The following is a 23,641-nucleotide window of genomic DNA, read 5'->3' as shown; positions in this document are numbered from 1 at the left end:
GACTCATGCTGTGCTTTTCATAGGGCTTGCCCGTTATTTGTGCCCGTTGAGGTCGCCAATCCTGAGTCAGCTTCCTCTCAGGTAGACTTGAAGGGGCACGTCAGACTTGTTTCACGTGTCTCCAGCCTAGACAGATATATCCTTCTATATTCAGGTTTAATGAAAGTACGTGTGAAAAAGGCACATACGGTGCATGGCTATGTGTAGAGCGTGTTGAAAGCGTAAAATGGCTAGGGGACAAAAGGCCTACAGTGCCACTTAACTAAAAGCCTGATTCACATTTCCTGTTCCCCTTCCCCAGCAGCCCCGACAACTCCTAATGAGCTGAGGTGAGTACAAAAGAAATTTGCATATTCCCAGACATACACATGTGAACAGTCCACCTTTTTGTACCTTGAGCAGAGACTTTGAAATGTTGGCCTGTTTTGCCCACCGGCCTGGTTCTCGCCCTCTTTCTTAGAGCCTGAAAATACCTTTCAGGTCCTCACCCTCGCAATGACAGGGTCTTTGATGTGCCGCCACTTACCCTAGAGAGCTATATTGTCACTTACTCTGGTTTCTCTTCAAAACGAAAACATCTTTCGCCTTTTACTAAAGATTTCCGTGGAGAGGAACATTTAAGAGTTTATTCAATTTTTTTAAGCCTTGCCACAGGTGAGGCTGTTTATCAGTTGTTTAAAAGAAAAGCATTACAAGTTGGGGAATATCCAGCAATTGTCTGCTGCTTTTTTGGGGGACATGAGTTTGGTGTTTTATTCCTGAGCTCTCTGCTTGCTCATTTGCATAAACAGAGTGCAGGAGAGGTGCCTCATGGGAAAGAGCTTGTGCAGTGCATGAGATTGCTTTTCTTGACTGACTTGAAACTTCACGATCGCAGGCAGTATATTTTCTTATCTCCCAAAGATCCTGCTGCCAGATCCCAGAGGTCACCCTCCTTTTTAAAGGTGGGACCAAGACTCATGCTGTGCTTTTCATAGGGCTTGCCCGTTAGAGGTGCCCGTTGAGGTCGCCAATCCTGAGTCAGCTTCCTCTCAGGTAGACTTGAAGGGGCACGTCAGACTTGTTTCACGTGTCTCCAGCCTAGACAGATATATCCTTCTATATTCAGGTTTAATGAAAGTACGTGTGAAAAAGGCACATACGGTGCATGGCTATGTGTAGAGCGTGTTGAAAGCGTAAAATGGCTAGGGGACAAAAGGCCTACAGTGCCACTTAACTAAAAGCCTGATTCACATTTCCTGTTCCCCTTCCCCAGCAGCCCCGACAACTCCTAATGAGCTGAGGTGAGTACAAAAGAAATTTGCATATTCCCAGACATACACATGTGAACAGTCCACCTTTTTGTACCTTGAGCAGAGACTTTGAAATGTTGGCCTGTTTTGCCCACCGGCCTGGTTCTCGCCCTCTTTCTTAGAGCCTGAAAATACCTTTCAGGTCCTCACCCTCGCAATGACAGGGTCTTTGATGTGCCGCCACTTACCCTAGAGAGCTATATTGTCACTTACTCTGGTTTCTCTTCAAAACGAAAAAATCTTTCGCCTTTTACTAAAGATTTCCGTGGAGAGGAACATTTAAGAGTTTATTCAATTTTTTTAAGCCTTGCCACAGGTGAGGCTGTTTATCATTTGTTTAAAAGAAAAGCATTACAAGTTGGGGAATATCCAGCAATTGTCTGCTGCTTTTTTGGGGGACATGAGTTTGGTGTTTTATTCCTGAGCTCTCTGCTTGCTCATTTGCATAAACAGAGTGCAGGAGAGGTGCCTCATGGGAAAGAGCTTGTGCAGTGCATGAGATTGCTTTTCTTGACTGACTTGAAACTTCACGATCGCAGGCAGTATATTTTCTTATCTCCCAAAGATCCTGCTGCCAGATCCCAGAGGTCACCCTCCTTTTTAAAGGTGGGACCAAGACTCATGCTGTGCTTTTCATAGGGCTTGCCCGTTATTTGTGCCTGTTAGAGGTGCCCTGAGAGGTCGCCAATCCTGAGTCAGCTTCCTCTCAGGTAGACTTGAAGGGGCACGTCAGACTTGTTTCACGTGTCTCCAGCCTAGACAGATATATCCTTCTATATTCAGGTTTAATGAAAGTACGTGTGAAAAAGGCACATACGGTGCATGGCTATGTGTAGAGCACAGTGGTGGCTCTGAGCATATCGATTGGAGGGATGGTGTTGAAAGCGTAAAATGGCTAGGGGACAAAAGGCCTACAGTGCCACTTAACTAAAAGCCTGATTCACATTTCCTGTTCCCCTTCCCCAGCAGCCCCGACAACTCCTAATGAGCTGAGGTGAGTACAAAAGAAATTTGCATATTCCCAGACATACACATGTGAACAGTCCACCTTTTTGTACCTTGAGCAGAGACTTTGAAATGTTGGCCTGTTTTGCCCACCGGCCTGGTTCTCGCCCTCTTTCTTAGAGCCTGAAAATACCTTTCAGGTCCTCACCCTCGCAATGACAGGGTCTTTGATGTGCCGCCACTTACCCTAGAGAGCTATATTGTCACTTACTCTGGTTTCTCTTCAAAACGAAAAAATCTTTCGCCTTTTACTAAAGATTTCCGTGGAGAGGAACATTTAAGAGTTTATTCAATTTTTTTAAGCCTTGCCACAGGTGAGGCTGTTTATCATTTGTTTAAAAGAAAAGCATTACAAGTTGGGGAATATCCAGCAATTGTCTGCTGCTTTTTTGGGGGACATGAGTTTGGTGTTTTATTCCTGAGCTCTCTGCTTGCTCATTTGCATAAACAGAGTGCAGGAGAGGTGCCTCATGGGAAAGAGCTTGTGCAGTGCATGAGATTGCTTTTCTTGACTGACTTGAAACTTCACGATCGCAGGCAGTATATTTTCTTATCTCCCAAAGATCCTGCTGCCAGATCCCAGAGGTCACCCTCCTTTTTAAAGGTGGGACCAAGACTCATGCTGTGCTTTTCATAGGGCTTGCCCGTTAGAGGTGCCCGTTGAGGTCGCCAATCCTGAGTCAGCTTCCTCTCAGGTAGACTTGAAGGGGCACGTCAGACTTGTTTCACGTGTCTCCAGCCTAGACAGATATATCCTTCTATATTCAGGTTTAATGAAAGTACGTGTGAAAAAGGCACATACGGTGCATGGCTATGTGTAGAGCGTGTTGAAAGCGTAAAATGGCTAGGGGACAAAAGGCCTACAGTGCCACTTAACTAAAAGCCTGATTCACATTTCCTGTTCCCCTTCCCCAGCAGCCCCGACAACTCCTAATGAGCTGAGGTGAGTACAAAAGAAATTTGCATATTCCCAGACATACACATGTGAACAGTCCACCTTTTTGTACCTTGAGCAGAGACTTTGAAATGTTGGCCTGTTTTGCCCACCGGCCTGGTTCTCGCCCTCTTTCTTAGAGCCTGAAAATACCTTTCAGGTCCTCACCCTCGCAATGACAGGGTCTTTGATGTGCCGCCACTTACCCTAGAGAGCTATATTGTCACTTACTCTGGTTTCTCTTCAAAACGAAAAAATCTTTCGCCTTTTACTAAAGATTTCCGTGGAGAGGAACATTTAAGAGTTTATTCAATTTTTTTAAGCCTTGCCACAGGTGAGGCTGTTTATCATTTGTTTAAAAGAAAAGCATTACAAGTTGGGGAATATCCAGCAATTGTCTGCTGCTTTTTTGGGGGACATGAGTTTGGTGTTTTATTCCTGAGCTCTCTGCTTGCTCATTTGCATAAACAGAGTGCAGGAGAGGTGCCTCATGGGAAAGAGCTTGTGCAGTGCATGAGATTGCTTTTCTTGACTGACTTGAAACTTCACGATCGCAGGCAGTATATTTTCTTATCTCCCAAAGATCCTGCTGCCAGATCCCAGAGGTCACCCTCCTTTTTAAAGGTGGGACCAAGACTCATGCTGTGCTTTTCATAGGGCTTGCCCGTTATTTGTGCCTGTTAGAGGTGCCCTGAGAGGTCGCCAATCCTGAGTCAGCTTCCTCTCAGGTAGACTTGAAGGGGCACGTCAGACTTGTTTCACGTGTCTCCAGCCTAGACAGATATATCCTTCTATATTCAGGTTTAATGAAAGTACGTGTGAAAAAGGCACATACGGTGCATGGCTATGTGTAGAGCACAGTGGTGGCTCTGAGCATATCGATTGGAGGGATGGTGTTGAAAGCGTAAAATGGCTAGGGGACAAAAGGCCTACAGTGCCACTTAACTAAAAGCCTGATTCACATTTCCTGTTCCCCTTCCCCAGCAGCCCCGACAACTCCTAATGAGCTGAGGTGAGTACAAAAGAAATTTGCATATTCCCAGACATACACATGTGAACAGTCCACCTTTTTGTACCTTGAGCAGAGACTTTGAAATGTTGGCCTGTTTTGCCCACCGGCCTGGTTCTCGCCCTCTTTCTTAGAGCCTGAAAATACCTTTCAGGTCCTCACCCTCGCAATGACAGGGTCTTTGATGTGCCGCCACTTACCCTAGAGAGCTATATTGTCACTTACTCTGGTTTCTCTTCAAAACGAAAAAATCTTTCGCCTTTTACTAAAGATTTCCGTGGAGAGGAACATTTAAGAGTTTATTCAATTTTTTTAAGCCTTGCCACAGGTGAGGCTGTTTATCATTTGTTTAAAAGAAAAGCATTACAAGTTGGGGAATATCCAGCAATTGTCTGCTGCTTTTTTGGGGGACATGAGTTTGGTGTTTTATTCCTGAGCTCTCTGCTTGCTCATTTGCATAAACAGAGTGCAGGAGAGGTGCCTCATGGGAAAGAGCTTGTGCAGTGCATGAGATTGCTTTTCTTGACTGACTTGAAACTTCACGATCGCAGGCAGTATATTTTCTTATCTCCCAAAGATCCTGCTGCCAGATCCCAGAGGTCACCCTCCTTTTTAAAGGTGGGACCAAGACTCATGCTGTGCTTTTCATAGGGCTTGCCCGTTATTTGTGCCCGTGAGAGGTCACCAATCCTGAGTCAGCTTCCTCTCAGGTAGACTTGAAGGGGCACGTCAGACTTGTTTCATGTGTCTCCTGCCTAGACAGATATATCCTTCTATATTCAGGTTTAATGAAAGTACGTGTGAAAAAGGCACATACGGTGCATGGCTATGTGTAGAGCACAGTGGTGGCTCTGAGCATATCGATTGGAGAGATGGTGTTGAAAGCGTAAAATGGCTAGGGGACAAAAGGCCTACAGTGCCACTTAACTAAAAGCCTGATTCACATTTCCTGTTCCCCTTCCCCAGCAGCCCCGACAACTCCTAATGAGCTGAGGTGAGTACAAAAGAAATTTGCATATTCCCAGACATACACATGTGAACAGTCCACCTTTTTGTACCTTGAGCAGAGACTTTGAAATGTTGGCCTGTTTTGCCCACCGGCCTGGTTCTCGCCCTCTTTCTTAGAGCCTGAAAATACCTTTCAGGTCCTCACCCTCGCAATGACAGGGTCTTTGATGTGCCGCCACTTACCCTAGAGAGCTATATTGTCACTTACTCTGGTTTCTCTTCAAAACGAAAAAATCTTTCGCCTTTTACTAAAGATTTCCGTGGAGAGGAACATTTAAGAGTTTATTCAATTTTTTTAAGCCTTGCCACAGGTGAGGCTGTTTATCATTTGTTTAAAAGAAAAGCATTACAAGTTGGGGAATATCCAGCAATTGTCTGCTGCTTTTTTGGGGGACATGAGTTTGGTGTTTTATTCCTGAGCTCTCTGCTTGCTCATTTGCATAAACAGAGTGCAGGAGAGGTGCCTCATGGGAAAGAGCTTGTGCAGTGCATGAGATTGCTTTTCTTGACTGACTTGAAACTTCACGATCGCAGGCAGTATATTTTCTTATCTCCCAAAGATCCTGCTGCCAGATCCCAGAGGTCACCCTCCTTTTTAAAGGTGGGACCAAGACTCATGCTGTGCTTTTCATAGGGCTTGCCCGTTATTTGTGCCCGTTTAGAGGTGCCCTGAGAGGTCACCAATCCTGAGTCAGCTTCCTCTCAGGTAGACTTGAAGGGGCACGTCAGACTTGTTTCATGTGTCTCCAGCCTAGACAGATATATCCTTCTATATTCAGGTTTAATGAAAGTACGTGTGAAAAAGGCACATACGGTGCATGGCTATGTGTAGAGCACAGTGGTGGCTCTGAGCATATCGATTGGAGGGATGGTGTTGAAAGCGTAAAATGGCTAGGGGACAAAAGGCCTACAGTGCCACTTAACTAAAAGCCTGATTCACATTTCCTGTTCCCCTTCCCCAGCAGCCCCGACAACTCCTAATGAGCTGAGGTGAGTACAAAAGAAATTTGCATATTCCCAGACATACACATGTGAACAGTCCACCTTTTTGTACCTTGAGCAGAGACTTTGAAATGTTGGCCTGTTTTGCCCACCGGCCTGGTTCTCGCCCTCTTTCTTAGAGCCTGAAAATACCTTTCAGGTCCTCACCCTCGCAATGACAGGGTCTTTGATGTGCCGCCACTTACCCTAGAGAGCTATATTGTCACTTACTCTGGTTTCTCTTCAAAACGAAAAAATCTTTCGCCTTTTACTAAAGATTTCCGTGGAGAGGAACATTTAAGAGTTTATTCAATTTTTTTAAGCCTTGCCACAGGTGAGGCTGTTTATCATTTGTTTAAAAGAAAAGCATTACAAGTTGGGGAACATCCAGCAATTGTCTGCTGCTTTTTTGGGGGACATGAGTTTGGTGTTTTATTCCTGAGCTCTCTGCTTGCTCATTTGCATAAACAGAGTGCAGGAGAGGTGCCTCATGGGAAAGAGCTTGTGCAGTGCATGAGATTGCTTTTCTTGACTGACTTGAAACTTCACGATCGCAGGCAGTATATTTTCTTATCTCCCAAAGATCCTGCTGCCAGATCCCAGAGGTCACCCTCCTTTTTAAAGGTGGGACCAAGACTCATGCTGTGCTTTTCATAGGGCTTGCCCGTTATTTGTGCCCGTTGAGGTCGCCAATCCTGAGTCAGCTTCCTCTCAGGTAGACTTGAAGGGGCACGTCAGACTTGTTTCACGTGTCTCCAGCCTAGACAGATATATCCTTCTATATTCAGGTTTAATGAAAGTACGTGTGAAAAAGGCACATACGGTGCATGGCTATGTGTAGAGCGTGTTGAAAGCGTAAAATGGCTAGGGGACAAAAGGCCTACAGTGCCACTTAACTAAAAGCCTGATTCACATTTCCTGTTCCCCTTCCCCAGCAGCCCCGACAACTCCTAATGAGCTGAGGTGAGTACAAAAGAAATTTGCATATTCCCAGACATACACATGTGAACAGTCCACCTTTTTGTACCTTGAGCAGAGACTTTGAAATGTTGGCCTGTTTTGCCCACCGGCCTGGTTCTCGCCCTCTTTCTTAGAGCCTGAAAATACCTTTCAGGTCCTCACCCTCGCAATGACAGGGTCTTTGATGTGCCGCCACTTACCCTAGAGAGCTATATTGTCACTTACTCTGGTTTCTCTTCAAAACGAAAAAATCTTTCGCCTTTTACTAAAGATTTCCGTGGAGAGGAACATTTAAGAGTTTATTCAATTTTTTTAAGCCTTGCCACAGGTGAGGCTGTTTATCATTTGTTTAAAAGAAAAGCATTACAAGTTGGGGAATATCCAGCAATTGTCTGCTGCTTTTTTGGGGGACATGAGTTTGGTGTTTTATTCCTGAGCTCTCTGCTTGCTCATTTGCATAAACAGAGTGCAGGAGAGGTGCCTCATGGGAAAGAGCTTGTGCAGTGCATGAGATTGCTTTTCTTGACTGACTTGAAACTTCACGATCGCAGGCAGTATATTTTCTTATCTCCCAAAGATCCTGCTGCCAGATCCCAGAGGTCACCCTCCTTTTTAAAGGTGGGACCAAGACTCATGCTGTGCTTTTCATAGGGCTTGCCCGTTAGAGGTGCCCGTTGAGGTCGCCAATCCTGAGTCAGCTTCCTCTCAGGTAGACTTGAAGGGGCACGTCAGACTTGTTTCACGTGTCTCCAGCCTAGACAGATATATCCTTCTATATTCAGGTTTAATGAAAGTACGTGTGAAAAAGGCACATACGGTGCATGGCTATGTGTAGAGCGTGTTGAAAGCGTAAAATGGCTAGGGGACAAAAGGCCTACAGTGCCACTTAACTAAAAGCCTGATTCACATTTCCTGTTCCCCTTCCCCAGCAGCCCCGACAACTCCTAATGAGCTGAGGTGAGTACAAAAGAAATTTGCATATTCCCAGACATACACATGTGAACAGTCCACCTTTTTGTACCTTGAGCAGAGACTTTGAAATGTTGGCCTGTTTTGCCCACCGGCCTGGTTCTCGCCCTCTTTCTTAGAGCCTGAAAATACCTTTCAGGTCCTCACCCTCGCAATGACAGGGTCTTTGATGTGCCGCCACTTACCCTAGAGAGCTATATTGTCACTTACTCTGGTTTCTCTTCAAAACGAAAAAATCTTTCGCCTTTTACTAAAGATTTCCGTGGAGAGGAACATTTAAGAGTTTATTCAATTTTTTTAAGCCTTGCCACAGGTGAGGCTGTTTATCATTTGTTTAAAAGAAAAGCATTACAAGTTGGGGAATATCCAGCAATTGTCTGCTGCTTTTTTGGGGGACATGAGTTTGGTGTTTTATTCCTGAGCTCTCTGCTTGCTCATTTGCATAAACAGAGTGCAGGAGAGGTGCCTCATGGGAAAGAGCTTGTGCAGTGCATGAGATTGCTTTTCTTGACTGACTTGAAACTTCACGATCGCAGGCAGTATATTTTCTTATCTCCCAAAGATCCTGCTGCCAGATCCCAGAGGTCACCCTCCTTTTTAAAGGTGGGACCAAGACTCATGCTGTGCTTTTCATAGGGCTTGCCCGTTATTTGTGCCTGTTAGAGGTGCCCTGAGAGGTCGCCAATCCTGAGTCAGCTTCCTCTCAGGTAGACTTGAAGGGGCACGTCAGACTTGTTTCACGTGTCTCCAGCCTAGACAGATATATCCTTCTATATTCAGGTTTAATGAAAGTACGTGTGAAAAAGGCACATACGGTGCATGGCTATGTGTAGAGCACAGTGGTGGCTCTGAGCATATCGATTGGAGGGATGGTGTTGAAAGCGTAAAATGGCTAGGGGACAAAAGGCCTACAGTGCCACTTAACTAAAAGCCTGATTCACATTTCCTGTTCCCCTTCCCCAGCAGCCCCGACAACTCCTAATGAGCTGAGGTGAGTACAAAAGAAATTTGCATATTCCCAGACATACACATGTGAACAGTCCACCTTTTTGTACCTTGAGCAGAGACTTTGAAATGTTGGCCTGTTTTGCCCACCGGCCTGGTTCTCGCCCTCTTTCTTAGAGCCTGAAAATACCTTTCAGGTCCTCACCCTCGCAATGACAGGGTCTTTGATGTGCCGCCACTTACCCTAGAGAGCTATATTGTCACTTACTCTGGTTTCTCTTCAAAACGAAAAAATCTTTCGCCTTTTACTAAAGATTTCCGTGGAGAGGAACATTTAAGAGTTTATTCAATTTTTTTAATCCTTGCCACAGGTGAGGCTGTTTATCATTTGTTTAAAAGAAAAGCATTACAAGTTGGGGAATATCCAGCAATTGTCTGCTGCTTTTTTGGGGGACATGAGTTTGGTGTTTTATTCCTGAGCTCTCTGCTTGCTCATTTGCATAAACAGAGTGCAGGAGAGGTGCCTCATGGGAAAGAGCTTGTGCAGTGCATGAGATTGCTTTTCTTGACTGACTTGAAACTTCACGATTGCAGGCAGTATATTTTCTTATCTCCCAAAGATCCTGCTGCCAGATCCCAGAGGTCACCCTCCTTTTTAAAGGTGGGACCAAGACTCATGCTGTGCTTTTCATAGGGCTTGCCCGTTATTTGTGCCCGTGAGAGGTCACCAATCCTGAGTCAGCTTCCTCTCAGGTAGACTTGAAGGGGCACGTCAGACTTGTTTCATGTGTCTCCAGCCTAGACAGATATATCCTTCTATATTCAGGTTTAATGAAAGTACGTGTGAAAAAGGCACATACGGTGCATGGCTATGTGTAGAGCACAGTGGTGGCTCTGAGCATATCGATTGGAGAGATGGTGTTGAAAGCGTAAAATGGCTAGGGGACAAAAGGCCTACAGTGCCACTTAACTAAAAGCCTGATTCACATTTCCTGTTCCCCTTCCCCAGCAGCCCCGACAACTCCTAATGAGCTGAGGTGAGTACAAAAGAAATTTGCATATTCCCAGACATACACATGTGAACAGTCCACCTTTTTGTACCTTGAGCAGAGACTTTGAAATGTTGGCCTGTTTTGCCCACCGGCCTGGTTCTCGCCCTCTTTCTTAGAGCCTGAAAATACCTTTCAGGTCCTCACCCTCGCAATGACAGGGTCTTTGATGTGCCGCCACTTACCCTAGAGAGCTATATTGTCACTTACTCTGGTTTCTCTTCAAAACGAAAAAATCTTTCGCCTTTTACTAAAGATTTCCGTGGAGAGGAACATTTAAGAGTTTATTCAATTTTTTTAAGCCTTGCCACAGGTGAGGCTGTTTATCAGTTGTTTAAAAGAAAAGCATTACAAGTTGGGGAATATCCAGCAATTGTCTGCTGCTTTTTTGGGGGACATGAGTTTGGTGTTTTATTCCTGAGCTCTCTGCTTGCTCATTTGCATAAACAGAGTGCAGGAGAGGTGCCTCATGGGAAAGAGCTTGTGCAGTGCATGAGATTGCTTTTCTTGACTGACTTGAAACTTCACGATTGCAGGCAGTATATTTTCTTATCTCCCAAAGATCCTGCTGCCAGATCCCAGAGGTCACCCTCCTTTTTAAAGGTGGGACCAAGACTCATGCTGTGCTTTTCATAGGGCTTGCCCGTTATTTGTGCCCGTGAGAGGTCGCCAATCCTGAGTCAGCTTCCTCTCAGGTAGACTTGAAGGGGCACGTCAGACTTGTTTCACGTGTCTCCAGCCTAGACAGATATATCCTTCTATATTCAGGTTTAATGAAAGTACGTGTGAAAAAGGCACATACGGTGCATGGCTATGTGTAGAGCACAGTGGTGGCTCTGAGCATATCGATTGGAGGGATGGTGTTGAAAGCGTAAAATGGCTAGGGGACAAAAGGCCTACAGTGCCACTTAACTAAAAGCCTGATTCACATTTCCTGTTCCCCTTCCCCAGCAGCCCCGACAACTCCTAATGAGCTGAGGTGAGTACAAAAGAAATTTGCATATTCCCAGACATACACATGTGAACAGTCCACCTTTTTGTACCTTGAGCAGAGACTTTGAAATGTTGGCCTGTTTTGCCCACCGGCCTGGTTCTCGCCCTCTTTCTTAGAGCCTGAAAATACCTTTCAGGTCCTCACCCTCGCAATGACAGGGTCTTTGATGTGCCGCCACTTACCCTAGAGAGCTATATTGTCACTTACTCTGGTTTCTCTTCAAAACGAAAAAATCTTTCGCCTTTTACTAAAGATTTCCGTGGAGAGGAACATTTAAGAGTTTATTCAATTTTTTTAAGCCTTGCCACAGGTGAGGCTGTTTATCATTTGTTTAAAAGAAAAGCATTACAAGTTGGGGAATATCCAGCAATTGTCTGCTGCTTTTTTGGGGGACATGAGTTTGGTGTTTTATTCCTGAGCTCTCTGCTTGCTCATTTGCATAAACAGAGTGCAGGAGAGGTGCCTCATGGGAAAGAGCTTGTGCAGTGCATGAGATTGCTTTTCTTGACTGACTTGAAACTTCACGATTGCAGGCAGTATATTTTCTTATCTCCCAAAGATCCTGCTGCCAGATCCCAGAGGTCACCCTCCTTTTTAAAGGTGGGACCAAGACTCATGCTGTGCTTTTCATAGGGCTTGCCCGTTATTTGTGCCCGTGAGAGGTCACCAATCCTGAGTCAGCTTCCTCTCAGGTAGACTTGAAGGGGCACGTCAGACTTGTTTCATGTGTCTCCAGCCTAGACAGATATATCCTTCTATATTCAGGTTTAATGAAAGTACGTGTGAAAAAGGCACATACGGTGCATGGCTATGTGTAGAGCACAGTGGTGGCTCTGAGCATATCGATTGGAGAGATGGTGTTGAAAGCGTAAAATGGCTAGGGGACAAAAGGCCTACAGTGCCACTTAACTAAAAGCCTGATTCACATTTCCTGTTCCCCTTCCCCAGCAGCCCCGACAACTCCTAATGAGCTGAGGTGAGTACAAAAGAAATTTGCATATTCCCAGACATACACATGTGAACAGTCCACCTTTTTGTACCTTGAGCAGAGACTTTGAAATGTTGGCCTGTTTTGCCCACCGGCCTGGTTCTCGCCCTCTTTCTTAGAGCCTGAAAATACCTTTCAGGTCCTCACCCTCGCAATGACAGGGTCTTTGATGTGCCGCCACTTACCCTAGAGAGCTATATTGTCACTTACTCTGGTTTCTCTTCAAAACGAAAAAATCTTTCGCCTTTTACTAAAGATTTCCGTGGAGAGGAACATTTAAGAGTTTATTCAATTTTTTTAAGCCTTGCCACAGGTGAGGCTGTTTATCATTTGTTTAAAAGAAAAGCATTACAAGTTGGGGAATATCCAGCAATTGTCTGCTGCTTTTTTGGGGGACATGAGTTTGGTGTTTTATTCCTGAGCTCTCTGCTTGCTCATTTGCATAAACAGAGTGCAGGAGAGGTGCCTCATGGGAAAGAGCTTGTGCAGTGCATGAGATTGCTTTTCTTGACTGACTTGAAACTTCACGATCGCAGGCAGTATATTTTCTTATCTCCCAAAGATCCTGCTGCCAGATCCCAGAGGTCACCCTCCTTTTTAAAGGTGGGACCAAGACTCATGCTGTGCTTTTCATAGGGCTTGCCCGTTATTTGTGCCTGTTAGAGGTGCCCTGAGAGGTCGCCAATCCTGAGTCAGCTTCCTCTCAGGTAGACTTGAAGGGGCACGTCAGACTTGTTTCACGTGTCTCCAGCCTAGACAGATATATCCTTCTATATTCAGGTTTAATGAAAGTACGTGTGAAAAAGGCACATACGGTGCATGGCTATGTGTAGAGCACAGTGGTGGCTCTGAGCATATCGATTGGAGGGATGGTGTTGAAAGCGTAAAATGGCTAGGGGACAAAAGGCCTACAGTGCCACTTAACTAAAAGCCTGATTCACATTTCCTGTTCCCCTTCCCCAGCAGCCCCGACAACTCCTAATGAGCTGAGGTGAGTACAAAAGAAATTTGCATATTCCCAGACATACACATGTGAACAGTCCACCTTTTTGTACCTTGAGCAGAGACTTTGAAATGTTGGCCTGTTTTGCCCACCGGCCTGGTTCTCGCCCTCTTTCTTAGAGCCTGAAAATACCTTTCAGGTCCTCACCCTCGCAATGACAGGGTCTTTGATGTGCCGCCACTTACCCTAGAGAGCTATATTGTCACTTACTCTGGTTTCTCTTCAAAACGAAAAAATCTTTCGCCTTTTACTAAAGATTTCCGTGGAGAGGAACATTTAAGAGTTTATTCAATTTTTTTAATCCTTGCCACAGGTGAGGCTGTTTATCATTTGTTTAAAAGAAAAGCATTACAAGTTGGGGAATATCCAGCAATTGTCTGCTGCTTTTTTGGGGGACATGAGTTTGGTGTTTTATTCCTGAGCTCTCTGCTTGCTCATTTGCATAAACAGAGTGCAGGAGAGGTGCCTCATGGGAAAGAGCTTGTGCAGTGCATGAGATTGCTTTTCTTGACTGACTTGAAACTTCACGATTGCAGGCAGTATATTTTCTTATCTCCCAAAGATCCTGCTGCCAGATCCCAGAGGTCACCCTCCTTTTTAAAGGTGGGACCAAGACTCATGCTGTGCTTTTCATAGGGCTTGCCCGTTATTTGTGCCCGTGAGAGGTCACCAATCCTGAGTCAGCTTCCTCTCAGGTAGACTTGAAGGGGCACGTCAGACTTGTTTCATGTGTCTCCAGCCTAGACAGATATATCCTTCTATATTCAGGTTTAATGAAAGTACGTGTGAAAAAGGCACATACGGTGCATGGCTATGTGTAGAGCACAGTGGTGGCTCTGAGCATATCGATTGGAGAGATGGTGTTGAAAGCGTAAAATGGCTAGGGGACAAAAGGCCTACAGTGCCACTTAACTAAAAGCCTGATTCACATTTCCTGTTCCCCTTCCCCAGCAGCCCCGACAACTCCTAATGAGCTGAGGTGAGTACAAAAGAAATTTGCATATTCCCAGACATACACATGTGAACAGTCCACCTTTTTGTACCTTGAGCAGAGACTTTGAAATGTTGGCCTGTTTTGCCCACCGGCCTGGTTCTCGCCCTCTTTCTTAGAGCCTGAAAATACCTTTCAGGTCCTCACCCTCGCAATGACAGGGTCTTTGATGTGCCGCCACTTACCCTAGAGAGCTATATTGTCACTTACTCTGGTTTCTCTTCAAAACGAAAAAATCTTTCGCCTTTTACTAAAGATTTCCGTGGAGAGGAACATTTAAGAGTTTATTCAATTTTTTTAAGCCTTGCCACAGGTGAGGCTGTTTATCAGTTGTTTAAAAGAAAAGCATTACAAGTTGGGGAATATCCAGCAATTGTCTGCTGCTTTTTTGGGGGACATGAGTTTGGTGTTTTATTCCTGAGCTCTCTGCTTGCTCATTTGCATAAACAGAGTGCAGGAGAGGTGCCTCATGGGAAAGAGCTTGTGCAGTGCATGAGATTGCTTTTCTTGACTGACTTGAAACTTCACGATTGCAGGCAGTATATTTTCTTATCTCCCAAAGATCCTGCTGCCAGATCCCAGAGGTCACCCTCCTTTTTAAAGGTGGGACCAAGACTCATGCTGTGCTTTTCATAGGGCTTGCCCGTTATTTGTGCCCGTGAGAGGTCGCCAATCCTGAGTCAGCTTCCTCTCAGGTAGACTTGAAGGGGCACGTCAGACTTGTTTCACGTGTCTCCAGCCTAGACAGATATATCCTTCTATATTCAGGTTTAATGAAAGTACGTGTGAAAAAGGCACATACGGTGCATGGCTATGTGTAGAGCACAGTGGTGGCTCTGAGCATATCGATTGGAGGGATGGTGTTGAAAGCGTAAAATGGCTAGGGGACAAAAGGCCTACAGTGCCACTTAACTAAAAGCCTGATTCACATTTCCTGTTCCCCTTCCCCAGCAGCCCCGACAACTCCTAATGAGCTGAGGTGAGTACAAAAGAAATTTGCATATTCCCAGACATACACATGTGAACAGTCCACCTTTTTGTACCTTGAGCAGAGACTTTGAAATGTTGGCCTGTTTTGCCCACCGGCCTGGTTCTCGCCCTCTTTCTTAGAGCCTGAAAATACCTTTCAGGTCCTCACCCTCGCAATGACAGGGTCTTTGATGTGCCGCCACTTACCCTAGAGAGCTATATTGTCACTTACTCTGGTTTCTCTTCAAAACGAAAAAATCTTTCGCCTTTTACTAAAGATTTCCGTGGAGAGGAACATTTAAGAGTTTATTCAATTTTTTTAAGCCTTGCCACAGGTGAGGCTGTTTATCATTTGTTTAAAAGAAAAGCATTACAAGTTGGGGAATATCCAGCAATTGTCTGCTGCTTTTTTGGGGGACATGAGTTTGGTGTTTTATTCCTGAGCTCTCTGCTTGCTCATTTGCATAAACAGAGTGCAGGAGAGGTGCCTCATGGGAAAGAGCTTGTGCAGTGCATGAGATTGCTTTTCTTGACTGACTTGAAACTTCACGATTGCAGGCAGTATATTTTCTTATCTCCCAAAGATCCTGCTGCCAGATCCCAGAGGTCACCCTCCTTTTTAAAGGTGGGACCAAGACTCATGCTGTGCTTTTCATAGGGCTTGCCCGTTATTTGTGCCCGTGAGAGGTCACCAATCCTGAGTCAGCTTCCTCTCAGGTAGACTTGAAGGGGCACGTCAGACTTGTTTCATGTGTCTCCAGCCTAGACAGATATATCCTTCTATATTCAGGTTTAATGAAAGTACGTGTGAAAAAGGCACATACGGTGCATGGCTATGTGTAGAGCACAGTGGTGGCTCTGAGCATATCGATTGGAGAGATGGTGTTGAAAGCGTAAAATGGCTAGGGGACAAAAGGCCTACAGTGCCACTTAACTAAAAGCCTGATTCACATTTCCTGTTCCCCTTCCCCAGCAGCCCCGACAACTCCTAATGAGCTGAGGTGAGTACAAAAGAAATTTGCATATTCCCAGACATACACATGTGAACAGTCCACCTTTTTGTACCTTGAGCAGAGACTTTGAAATGTTGGCCTGTTTTGCCCACCGGCCTGGTTCTCGCCCTCTTTCTTAGAGCCTGAAAATACCTTTCAGGTCCTCACCCTCGCAATGACAGGGTCTTTGATGTGCCGCCACTTACCCTAGAGAGCTATATTGTCACTTACTCTGGTTTCTCTTCAAAACGAAAAAATCTTTCGCCTTTTACTAAAGATTTCCGTGGAGAGGAACATTTAAGAGTTTATTCAATTTTTTTAAGCCTTGCCACAGGTGAGGCTGTTTATCATTTGTTTAAAAGAAAAGCATTACAAGTTGGGGAATATCCAGCAATTGTCTGCTGCTTTTTTGGGGGACATGAGTTTGGTGTTTTATTCCTGAGCTCTCTGCTTGCTCATTTGCATAAACAGAGTGCAGGAGAGGTGCCTCATGGGAAAGAGCTTGTGCAGTGCATGAGATTGCTTTTCTTGACTGACTTGAAACTTCACGATCGCAGGCAGTATATTTTCTTATCTCCCAAAGATCCTGCTGCCAGATCCCAGAGGTCACCCTCCTTTTTAAAGGTGGGACCAAGACTCATGCTGTGCTTTTCATAGGGCTTGCCCGTTATTTGTGCCCGTTAGAGGTGCCCTGAGAGGTCGCCAATCCTGAGTCAGCTTCCTCTCAGGTAGACTTGAAGGGGCACGTCAGACTTGTTTCACGTGTCTCCAGCCTAGACAGATATATCCTTCTATATTCAGGTTTAATGAAAGTACGTGTGAAAAAGGCACATACGGTGCATGGCTATGTGTAGAGCGTGTTGAAAGCGTAAAATGGCTAGGGGACAAAAGGCCTACAGTGCCACTTAACTAAAAGCCTGATTCACATTTCCTGTTCCCCTTCCCCAGCAGCCCCGACAACTCCTAATGAGCTGAGGTGAGTACAAAAGAAATTTGCATATTCCCAGACATACACATGTGAACAGTCCACCTTTTTGTACCTTGAGCAGAGACTTTGAAATGTTGGCCTGTTTTGCCCACCGGCCTGGTTCTCGCCCTCTTTCTTAGAGCCTGAAAATACCTTTCAGGTCCTCACCCTCGCAATGACAGGGTCTTTGATGTGCCGCCACTTACCCTAGAGAGCTATATTGTCACTTACTCTGGTTTCTCTTCAAAACGAAAAAATCTTTCGCCTTTTACTAAAGATTTCCGTGGAGAGGAACATTTAAGAGTTTATTCAATTTTTTTAAGCCTTGCCACAGGTGAGGCTGTTTATCAGTTGTTTAAAAGAAAAGCATTACAAGTTGGGGAATATCCAGCAATTGTCTGCTGCTTTTTTGGGGGACATGAGTTTGGTGTTTTATTCCTGAGCTCTCTGCTTGCTCATTTGCATAAACAGAGTGCAGGAGAGGTGCCTCATGGGAAAGAGCTTGTGCAGTGCATGAGATTGCTTTTCTTGACTGACTTGAAACTTCACGATTGCAGGCAGTATATTTTCTTATCTCCCAAAGATCCTGCTGCCAGATCCCAGAGGTCACCCTCCTTTTTAAAGGTGGGACCAAGACTCATGCTGTGCTTTTCATAGGGCTTGCCCGTTATTTGTGCCCGTGAGAGGTCGCCAATCCTGAGTCAGCTTCCTCTCAGGTAGACTTGAAGGGGCACGTCAGACTTGTTTCACGTGTCTCCAGCCTAGACAGATATATCCTTCTATATTCAGGTTTAATGAAAGTACGTGTGAAAAAGGCACATACGGTGCATGGCTATGTGTAGAGCACAGTGGTGGCTCTGAGCATATCGATTGGAGGGATGGTGTTGAAAGCGTAAAATGGCTAGGGGACAAAAGGCCTACAGTGCCACTTAACTAAAAGCCTGATTCACATTTCCTGTTCCCCTTCCCCAGCAGCCCCGACAACTCCTAATGAGCTGAGGTGAGTACAAAAGAAATTTGCATATTCCCAGACATACACATGTGAACAGTCCACCTTTTTGTACCTTGAGCAGAGACTTTGAAATGTTGGCCTGTTTTGCCCACCGGCCTGGTTCTCGCCCTCTTTCTTAGAGCCTGAAAATACCTTTCAGGTCCTCACCCTCGCAATGACAGGGTCTTTGATGTGCCGCCACTTACCCTAGAGAGCTATATTGTCACTTACTCTGGTTTCTCTTCAAAACGAAAAAATCTTTCGCCTTTTACTAAAGATTTCCGTGGAGAGGAACATTTAAGAGTTTATTCAATTTTTTTAAGCCTTGCCACAGGTGAGGCTGTTTATCATTTGTTTAAAAGAAAAGCATTACAAGTTGGGGAATATCCAGCAATTGTCTGCTGCTTTTTTGGGGGACATGAGTTTGGTGTTTTATTCCTGAGCTCTCTGCTTGCTCATTTGCATAAACAGAGTGCAGGAGAGGTGCCTCATGGGAAAGAGCTTGTGCAGTGCATGAGATTGCTTTTCTTGACTGACTTGAAACTTCACGATTGCAGGCAGTATATTTTCTTATCTCCCAAAGATCCTGCTGCCAGATCCCAGAGGTCACCCTCCTTTTTAAAGGTGGGACCAAGACTCATGCTGTGCTTTTCATAGGGCTTGCCCGTTATTTGTGTCCGTTTAGAGGTGTCCTGAGAGGTCACCAATCCTGAGTCAGCTTCCTCTCAGGTAGACTTGAAGGGGCACGTCAGACTTGTTTCACGTGTCTCCAGCCTAGACAGATATATCCTTCTATATTCAGGTTTAATGAAAGTACGTGTGAAAAAGGCACATACGGTGCATGGCTATGTGTAGAGCGTGTTGAAAGCGTAAAATGGCTAGGGGACAAAAGGCCTACAGTGCCACTTAACTAAAAGCCTGATTCACATTTCCTGTTCCCCTTCCCCAGCAGCCCCGACAACTCCTAATGAGCTGAGGTGAGTACAAAAGAAATTTGCATATTCCCAGACATACACATGTGAACAGTCCACCTTTTTGTACCTTGAGCAGAGACTTTGAAATGTTGGCCTGTTTTGCCCACCGGCCTGGTTCTCGCCCTCTTTCTTAGAGCCTGAAAATACCTTTCAGGTCCTCACCCTCGCAATGACAGGGTCTTTTATGTGCCGCCACTTACCCTAGAGAGCTATATTGTCACTTACTCTGGTTTCTCTTCAAAACCAAAAAATCTTTCGCCTTTTACTAAAGATTTCCGTGGAGAGGAACATTTAAGAGTTTATTCAATTTTTTTAATCCTTGCCACAGGTGAGGCTGTTTATCATTTGTTTAAAAGAAAAGCATTACAAGTTGGGGAATATCCAGCAATTGTCTGCTGCTTTTTTGGGGGACATGAGTTTGGTGTTTTATTCCTGAGCTCTCTGCTTGCTCATTTGCATAAACAGAGTGCAGGAGAGGTGCCTCATGGGAAAGAGCTTGTGCAGTGCATGAGATTGCTTTTCTTGACTGACTTGAAACTTCACGATTGCAGGCAGTATATTTTCTTATCTCCCAAAGATCCTGCTGCCAGATCCCAGAGGTCACCCTCCTTTTTAAAGGTGGGACCAAGACTCATGCTGTGCTTTTCATAGGGCTTGCCCGTTATTTGTGCCCGTGAGAGGTCACCAATCCTGAGTCAGCTTCCTCTCAGGTAGACTTGAAGGGGCACGTCAGACTTGTTTCATGTGTCTCCAGCCTAGACAGATATATCCTTCTATATTCAGGTTTAATGAAAGTACGTGTGAAAAAGGCACATACGGTGCATGGCTATGTGTAGAGCACAGTGGTGGCTCTGAGCATATCGATTGGAGAGATGGTGTTGAAAGCGTAAAATGGCTAGGGGACAAAAGGCCTACAGTGCCACTTAACTAAAAGCCTGATTCACATTTCCTGTTCCCCTTCCCCAGCAGCCCCGACAACTCCTAATGAGCTGAGGTGAGTACAAAAGAAATTTGCATATTCCCAGACATACACATGTGAACAGTCCACCTTTTTGTACCTTGAGCAGAGACTTTGAAATGTTGGCCTGTTTTGCCCACCGGCCTGGTTCTCGCCCTCTTTCTTAGAGCCTGAAAATACCTTTCAGGTCCTCACCCTCGCAATGACAGGGTCTTTGATGTGCCGCCACTTACCCTAGAGAGCTATATTGTCACTTACTCTGGTTTCTCTTCAAAACGAAAAAATCTTTCGCCTTTTACTAAAGATTTCCGTGGAGAGGAACATTTAAGAGTTTATTCAATTTTTTTAAGCCTTGCCACAGGTGAGGCTGTTTATCAGTTGTTTAAAAGAAAAGCATTACAAGTTGGGGAATATCCAGCAATTGTCTGCTGCTTTTTTGGGGGACATGAGTTTGGTGTTTTATTCCTGAGCTCTCTGCTTGCTCATTTGCATAAACAGAGTGCAGGAGAGGTGCCTCATGGGAAAGAGCTTGTGCAGTGCATGAGATTGCTTTTCTTGACTGACTTGAAACTTCACGATCGCAGGCAGTATATTTTCTTATCTCCCAAAGATCCTGCTGCCAGATCCCAGAGGTCACCCTCCTTTTTAAAGGTGGGACCAAGACTCATGCTGTGCTTTTCATAGGGCTTGCCCGTTATTTGTGCCCGTGAGAGGTCGCCAATCCTGAGTCAGCTTCCTCTCAGGTAGACTTGAAGGGGCACGTCAGACTTGTTTCACGTGTCTCCAGCCTAGACAGATATATCCTTCTATATTCAGGTTTAATGAAAGTACGTGTGAAAAAGGCACATACGGTGCATGGCTATGTGTAGAGCACAGTGGTGGCTCTGAGCATATCGATTGGAGGGATGGTGTTGAAAGCGTAAAATGGCTAGGGGACAAAAGGCCTACAGTGCCACTTAACTAAAAGCCTGATTCACATTTCCTGTTCCCCTTCCCCAGCAGCCCCGACAACTCCTAATGAGCTGAGGTGAGTACAAAAGAAATTTGCATATTCCCAGACATACACATGTGAACAGTCCACCTTTTTGTACCTTGAGCAGAGACTTTGAAATGTTGGCCTGTTTTGCCCACCGGCCTGGTTCTCGCCCTCTTTCTTAGAGCCTGAAAATACCTTTCAGGTCCTCACCCTCGCAATGACAGGGTCTTTGATGTGCCGCCACTTACCCTAGAGAGCTATATTGTCACTTACTCTGGTTTCTCTTCAAAACGAAAAAATCTTTCGCCTTTTACTAAAGATTTCCGTGGAGAGGAACATTTAAGAGTTTATTCAATTTTTTTAAGCCTTGCCACAGGTGAGGCTGTTTATCATTTGTTTAAAAGAAAAGCATTACAAGTTGGGGAATATCCAGCAATTGTCTGCTGCTTTTTTGGGGGACATGAGTTTGGTGTTTTATTCCTGAGCTCTCTGCTTGCTCATTTGCATAAACAGAGTGCAGGAGAGGTGCCTCATGGGAAAGAGCTTGTGCAGTGCATGAGATTGCTTTTCTTGACTGACTTGAAACTTCACGATTGCAGGCAGTATATTTTCTTATCTCCCAAAGATCCTGCTGCCAGATCCCAGAGGTCACCCTCCTTTTTAAAGGTGGGACCAAGACTCATGCTGTGCTTTTCATAGGGCTTGCCCGTTATTTGTGCCCGTGAGAGGTCACCAATCCTGAGTCAGCTTCCTCTCAGGTAGACTTGAAGGGGCACGTCAGACTTGTTTCATGTGTCTCCAGCCTAGACAGATATATCCTTCTATATTCAGGTTTAATGAAAGTACGTGTGAAAAAGGCACATACGGTGCATGGCTATGTGTAGAGCACAGTGGTGGCTCTGAGCATATCGATTGGAGAGATGGTGTTGAAAGCGTAAAATGGCTAGGGGACAAAAGGCCTACAGTGCCACTTAACTAAAAGCCTGATTCACATTTCCTGTTCCCCTTCCCCAGCAGCCCCGACAACTCCTAATGAGCTGAGGTGAGTACAAAAGAAATTTGCATATTCCCAGACATACACATGTGAACAGTCCACCTTTTTGTACCTTGAGCAGAGACTTTGAAATGTTGGCCTGTTTTGCCCACCGGCCTGGTTCTCGCCCTCTTTCTTAGAGCCTGAAAATACCTTTCAGGTCCTCACCCTCGCAATGACAGGGTCTTTGATGTGCCGCCACTTACCCTAGAGAGCTATATTGTCACTTACTCTGGTTTCTCTTCAAAACGAAAAAATCTTTCGCCTTTTACTAAAGATTTCCGTGGAGAGGAACATTTAAGAGTTTATTCAATTTTTTTAAGCCTTGCCACAGGTGAGGCTGTTTATCATTTGTTTAAAAGAAAAGCATTACAAGTTGGGGAATATCCAGCAATTGTCTGCTGCTTTTTTGGGGGACATGAGTTTGGTGTTTTATTCCTGAGCTCTCTGCTTGCTCATTTGCATAAACAGAGTGCAGGAGAGGTGCCTCATGGGAAAGAGCTTGTGCAGTGCATGAGATTGCTTTTCTTGACTGACTTGAAACTTCACGATCGCAGGCAGTATATTTTCTTATCTCCCAAAGATCCTGCTGCCAGATCCCAGAGGTCACCCTCCTTTTTAAAGGTGGGACCAAGACTCATGCTGTGCTTTTCATAGGGCTTGCCCGTTATTTGTGCCCGTTAGAGGTGCCCTGAGAGGTCGCCAATCCTGAGTCAGCTTCCTCTCAGGTAGACTTGAAGGGGCACGTCAGACTTGTTTCACGTGTCTCCAGCCTAGACAGATATATCCTTCTATATTCAGGTTTAATGAAAGTACGTGTGAAAAAGGCACATACGGTGCATGGCTATGTGTAGAGCGTGTTGAAAGCGTAAAATGGCTAGGGGACAAAAGGCCTACAGTGCCACTTAACTAAAAGCCTGATTCACATTTCCTGTTCCCCTTCCCCAGCAGCCCCGACAACTCCTAATGAGCTGAGGTGAGTACAAAAGAAATTTGCATATTCCCAGACATACACATGTGAACAGTCCACCTTTTTGTACCTTGAGCAGAGACTTTGAAATGTTGGCCTGTTTTGCCCACCGGCCTGGTTCTCGCCCTCTTTCTTAGAGCCTGAAAATACCTTTCAGGTCCTCACCCTCGCAATGACAGGGTCTTTGATGTGCCGCCACTTACCCTAGAGAGCTATATTGTCACTTACTCTGGTTTCTCTTCAAAACGAAAAAATCTTTCGCCTTTTACTAAAGATTTCCGTGGAGAGGAACATTTAAGAGTTTATTCAATTTTTTTAAGCCTTGCCACAGGTGAGGCTGTTTATCAGTTGTTTAAAAGAAAAGCATTACAAGTTGGGGAATATCCAGCAATTGTCTGCTGCTTTTTTGGGGGACATGAGTTTGGTGTTTTATTCCTGAGCTCTCTGCTTGCTCATTTGCATAAACAGAGTGCAGGAGAGGTGCCTCATGGGAAAGAGCTTGTGCAGTGCATGAGATTGCTTTTCTTGACTGACTTGAAACTTCACGATTGCAGGCAGTATATTTTCTTATCTCCCAAAGATCCTGCTGCCAGATCCCAGAGGTCACCCTCCTTTTTAAAGGTGGGACCAAGACTCATGCTGTGCTTTTCATAGGGCTTGCCCGTTATTTGTGCCCGTGAGAG

At 45.1% G+C, this 23,641-nt stretch overlaps 24 non-coding genes across 24 annotated transcripts; all 24 read left to right on the top strand.

Annotated features, from left to right (window-relative positions):
* The first annotated feature begins 547 nt into the window (after nucleotides 1–547).
* Nucleotides 548–662, top strand: LOC146773937 (U5 spliceosomal RNA). Its single transcript, XR_014974450.1, has one exon. It is a non-coding gene; the product is annotated as a U5 spliceosomal RNA (small nuclear RNA).
* An 839-nt stretch (nucleotides 663–1,501) lies between these two features.
* On the top strand, nucleotides 1,502–1,616 carry LOC146773936 (U5 spliceosomal RNA). Its single transcript, XR_014972536.1, has one exon. It is a non-coding gene; the product is annotated as a U5 spliceosomal RNA (small nuclear RNA).
* Nucleotides 1,617–2,504: 888 nt separating this feature from the next.
* LOC146773935 (U5 spliceosomal RNA) lies at nucleotides 2,505–2,619 on the top strand. The gene has a single exon (XR_014972535.1). It is a non-coding gene; the product is annotated as a U5 spliceosomal RNA (small nuclear RNA).
* An 839-nt stretch (nucleotides 2,620–3,458) lies between these two features.
* LOC146773934 (U5 spliceosomal RNA) lies at nucleotides 3,459–3,573 on the top strand. The gene has a single exon (XR_014972534.1). It is a non-coding gene; the product is annotated as a U5 spliceosomal RNA (small nuclear RNA).
* Nucleotides 3,574–4,461: 888 nt separating this feature from the next.
* On the top strand, nucleotides 4,462–4,576 carry LOC146773933 (U5 spliceosomal RNA). The gene has a single exon (XR_014972533.1). It is a non-coding gene; the product is annotated as a U5 spliceosomal RNA (small nuclear RNA).
* An 876-nt stretch (nucleotides 4,577–5,452) lies between these two features.
* Nucleotides 5,453–5,567, top strand: LOC146773932 (U5 spliceosomal RNA). Its single transcript, XR_014972532.1, has one exon. It is a non-coding gene; the product is annotated as a U5 spliceosomal RNA (small nuclear RNA).
* An 889-nt stretch (nucleotides 5,568–6,456) lies between these two features.
* On the top strand, nucleotides 6,457–6,571 carry LOC146773931 (U5 spliceosomal RNA). Its single transcript, XR_014972531.1, has one exon. It is a non-coding gene; the product is annotated as a U5 spliceosomal RNA (small nuclear RNA).
* Nucleotides 6,572–7,410: 839 nt separating this feature from the next.
* Nucleotides 7,411–7,525, top strand: LOC146773930 (U5 spliceosomal RNA). Its single transcript, XR_014972530.1, has one exon. It is a non-coding gene; the product is annotated as a U5 spliceosomal RNA (small nuclear RNA).
* Nucleotides 7,526–8,364: 839 nt separating this feature from the next.
* LOC146773929 (U5 spliceosomal RNA) lies at nucleotides 8,365–8,479 on the top strand. The gene has a single exon (XR_014972529.1). It is a non-coding gene; the product is annotated as a U5 spliceosomal RNA (small nuclear RNA).
* An 888-nt stretch (nucleotides 8,480–9,367) lies between these two features.
* On the top strand, nucleotides 9,368–9,482 carry LOC146773928 (U5 spliceosomal RNA). The gene has a single exon (XR_014973994.1). It is a non-coding gene; the product is annotated as a U5 spliceosomal RNA (small nuclear RNA).
* An 876-nt stretch (nucleotides 9,483–10,358) lies between these two features.
* Nucleotides 10,359–10,473, top strand: LOC146773927 (U5 spliceosomal RNA). Its single transcript, XR_014972528.1, has one exon. It is a non-coding gene; the product is annotated as a U5 spliceosomal RNA (small nuclear RNA).
* An 876-nt stretch (nucleotides 10,474–11,349) lies between these two features.
* Nucleotides 11,350–11,464, top strand: LOC146773926 (U5 spliceosomal RNA). The gene has a single exon (XR_014972527.1). It is a non-coding gene; the product is annotated as a U5 spliceosomal RNA (small nuclear RNA).
* An 876-nt stretch (nucleotides 11,465–12,340) lies between these two features.
* LOC146773925 (U5 spliceosomal RNA) lies at nucleotides 12,341–12,455 on the top strand. The gene has a single exon (XR_014972525.1). It is a non-coding gene; the product is annotated as a U5 spliceosomal RNA (small nuclear RNA).
* Nucleotides 12,456–13,343: 888 nt separating this feature from the next.
* Nucleotides 13,344–13,458, top strand: LOC146773924 (U5 spliceosomal RNA). The gene has a single exon (XR_014973993.1). It is a non-coding gene; the product is annotated as a U5 spliceosomal RNA (small nuclear RNA).
* An 876-nt stretch (nucleotides 13,459–14,334) lies between these two features.
* On the top strand, nucleotides 14,335–14,449 carry LOC146773923 (U5 spliceosomal RNA). Its single transcript, XR_014972524.1, has one exon. It is a non-coding gene; the product is annotated as a U5 spliceosomal RNA (small nuclear RNA).
* An 876-nt stretch (nucleotides 14,450–15,325) lies between these two features.
* LOC146773922 (U5 spliceosomal RNA) lies at nucleotides 15,326–15,440 on the top strand. The gene has a single exon (XR_014972523.1). It is a non-coding gene; the product is annotated as a U5 spliceosomal RNA (small nuclear RNA).
* An 876-nt stretch (nucleotides 15,441–16,316) lies between these two features.
* Nucleotides 16,317–16,431, top strand: LOC146773921 (U5 spliceosomal RNA). The gene has a single exon (XR_014972522.1). It is a non-coding gene; the product is annotated as a U5 spliceosomal RNA (small nuclear RNA).
* Nucleotides 16,432–17,283: 852 nt separating this feature from the next.
* LOC146773920 (U5 spliceosomal RNA) lies at nucleotides 17,284–17,398 on the top strand. The gene has a single exon (XR_014972521.1). It is a non-coding gene; the product is annotated as a U5 spliceosomal RNA (small nuclear RNA).
* Nucleotides 17,399–18,274: 876 nt separating this feature from the next.
* LOC146773919 (U5 spliceosomal RNA) lies at nucleotides 18,275–18,389 on the top strand. Its single transcript, XR_014972520.1, has one exon. It is a non-coding gene; the product is annotated as a U5 spliceosomal RNA (small nuclear RNA).
* An 853-nt stretch (nucleotides 18,390–19,242) lies between these two features.
* On the top strand, nucleotides 19,243–19,357 carry LOC146773918 (U5 spliceosomal RNA). Its single transcript, XR_014974727.1, has one exon. It is a non-coding gene; the product is annotated as a U5 spliceosomal RNA (small nuclear RNA).
* An 876-nt stretch (nucleotides 19,358–20,233) lies between these two features.
* Nucleotides 20,234–20,348, top strand: LOC146773917 (U5 spliceosomal RNA). The gene has a single exon (XR_014972519.1). It is a non-coding gene; the product is annotated as a U5 spliceosomal RNA (small nuclear RNA).
* Nucleotides 20,349–21,224: 876 nt separating this feature from the next.
* On the top strand, nucleotides 21,225–21,339 carry LOC146773916 (U5 spliceosomal RNA). Its single transcript, XR_014972518.1, has one exon. It is a non-coding gene; the product is annotated as a U5 spliceosomal RNA (small nuclear RNA).
* An 876-nt stretch (nucleotides 21,340–22,215) lies between these two features.
* Nucleotides 22,216–22,330, top strand: LOC146773915 (U5 spliceosomal RNA). The gene has a single exon (XR_014972517.1). It is a non-coding gene; the product is annotated as a U5 spliceosomal RNA (small nuclear RNA).
* Nucleotides 22,331–23,182: 852 nt separating this feature from the next.
* Nucleotides 23,183–23,297, top strand: LOC146773914 (U5 spliceosomal RNA). The gene has a single exon (XR_014972516.1). It is a non-coding gene; the product is annotated as a U5 spliceosomal RNA (small nuclear RNA).
* The last annotated feature ends 344 nt before the right edge of the window (nucleotides 23,298–23,641 follow it).

The sequence above is a fragment of the Triturus cristatus genome, chromosome 12 (genome assembly GCF_964204655.1).
Source record: "Triturus cristatus chromosome 12, aTriCri1.1, whole genome shotgun sequence".
Taxonomy (NCBI): Eukaryota; Metazoa; Chordata; class Amphibia; order Caudata; family Salamandridae; genus Triturus; species Triturus cristatus.
The sequence above is the reverse complement of the archived record's forward strand: the minus strand, read 5'-3'. Positions and strand labels throughout refer to the sequence as shown.